The following is a 2,341-nucleotide window of genomic DNA, read 5'->3' on the forward strand; positions in this document are numbered from 1 at the left end:
TCTTTTCATTTTCTTATATCCCTTATATTTTTCCTTTTTTTATAAATATGATTGAATGAATTGGCAAAATGTAAGATTTATGTAATTAAGATTTTATGATAAAAGAAGAAATAGAAGCTGCAAAGAAATTGGTAGAGTGATTATGTTTTTATTGAAGGAGAGAATGATGTGTGAATTGTATCTCCAAATACAAGTGATAGGGGGTTTTATATAACATTTCTTCACTACCTATCATGCCTAAAAAGTTGACTAACTCTTAATTACCTTAAATGTGTTCACATAATACATTAATTGTTTTTGTTCTTAATGTAATAATTTTGTGTCTATTTAATTATTGTATTTAATCAATTAGCCACCAAAACCATTATTGAGTTCACAAGATGAAAAACCACATGTTATGTAATACTCCTTTGATTTTTACCACTTATAAATAATTATATCAATTTTGCTAAGAAAAAACCTAGTGAGATAAAAACCAAAACAGAGAGACATAATTATTTAGTGTTCTATAAAGTGAGGTTAGATTTGTTTAAATTGCCTCATTAAAAATTTTACTAGAAAAACCTAGTGAAGGAAAAAAAAAGTACATTGCATATTTTGTCCAATATGTGCTAAACTTAAACTATTTGCTCCCCCTAGATCTGGCCATAGTTCATGAACCAATGGTTTTGGTTCGAAACCGCCGGTTCACGGTTCAAAAAAATAAGAACCTTGAATCGGAACCATTACAGGACGATTTGTAATCGGTTTGGAACCGACGGTTTCAGTTCATGACCCCGGTTCAAAACTGACATTAAACTGTCAGTTCTGATTCATGACCCCAATTTATTTTTTAATTAATAATTATAATAATTAAGAATAAAAAAATTTAAAAAAAAGCTTAGACTTAATTTTTCAATTAAGTTTTTTACATATCCTCTTGAGATTTGAAAGAATCAAAGTCTATGTAGTTCTATTTATTATTTTTTATAATTAATTTTATTTATCATCTATTATTATTATTTTTCCATTATCTTTCATAATTAATTATATAATTTATTTGATTCATTATCAAAAAATTGTAAATAGAACTACGTAATATTTGATTTTTCCAAATCTCAAATGGAATAATTAATTATGAAATTGTATAATTAAAAAAATTAAATTATAGAAATTAAAATTAGAATTGATAAAAATAAAGAAATAATTTAATTAAATTTGAGATAATTTGATTGAAGGATTGAGAGAGTATTAAGAATGGAGAGAATGAGAAATGAGAGAGTTGAAAGATTGAATAATATTTATATAGTAAAATTTTATATTAAAGAATTAAAAAAAATAGCCAAATAGTAGCCATGTTTTAAAGCAAATGCTTGCCGGTTCATGTAAATTTTTTAAATTTAAAAAATAAAAAAATCAATTTATGAATTTTTTGAACTATTGTTTCATAAACCGGCTATGAACTGACAGTTCTAAAGTTCAAAAATATTAAAACTAGAACCGAATGGTTAAAATCTGGTTTTGATTCCAATTCATACCAGTTTCGGTTTTGACGGTTCCAGTTTCGGTTTTGAACGGACCAGTTTCAATCTGATTCACTGGCCAAACCAGCTTGTGGCCAGGACTAGCTCCCCCTATAAGTGCTCCTTTTAATGAATACTCCCTCTAATTATAGTAGGATTAATTTGATTGTCTATTGAGCTACCACATGTTGATGTTATATACTAACTTTTCAAATATTGACGTTGACAATGTCTTGGTGAACAAATCTGTAAGATTCTCACTATATTGTATTTGTTTGATATCAGTTTTTCAACTTTGTTAGAACTCATAAGTATAAAAGAACTTTGGTAGGATATGTTTGATTTTGTCTCATTTAATGTATTCACCTCTAATTTAGGCAATGCATGTTGCATTGTTTTCATATAATATGAAAAAAGTGTTTGTTGTAGAAGAAAAACTACATGTATTCTAGATATGATGAATGACAAACTGTAACTATATGCATTTTCGTCTAACTTCATAGAGATCTAGAATATTTGAAAGATTTGAAAACATTGTAACCAAAGTCTGTTTGATGGACCGTTATGATATTGTCGTGTTATTATAAGTAAAAACATATCCTATTTGTGAACGGGTTTTATGTGGATCAGAAAGATAATTGATATCTGCATATCTAACTAAACTAAGATTTTTAAGGGATTTGATAGAATACAATAATTACAAATTTCTAGTTCCACATAAGTAACAGAGTATATATTTGATTCTGTTCTAATGGCAATGAATTGGTATAGAGTTGAATCGGACAAATAAATTTACTATGAATGATATATCTAGTCTAGTGCATTAGGCTAAATATAAT

The sequence above is a fragment of the Mangifera indica genome, chromosome 4 (genome assembly GCF_011075055.1).
Source record: "Mangifera indica cultivar Alphonso chromosome 4, CATAS_Mindica_2.1, whole genome shotgun sequence".
NCBI classification, from domain to species: Eukaryota; Viridiplantae; Streptophyta; class Magnoliopsida; order Sapindales; family Anacardiaceae; genus Mangifera; species Mangifera indica.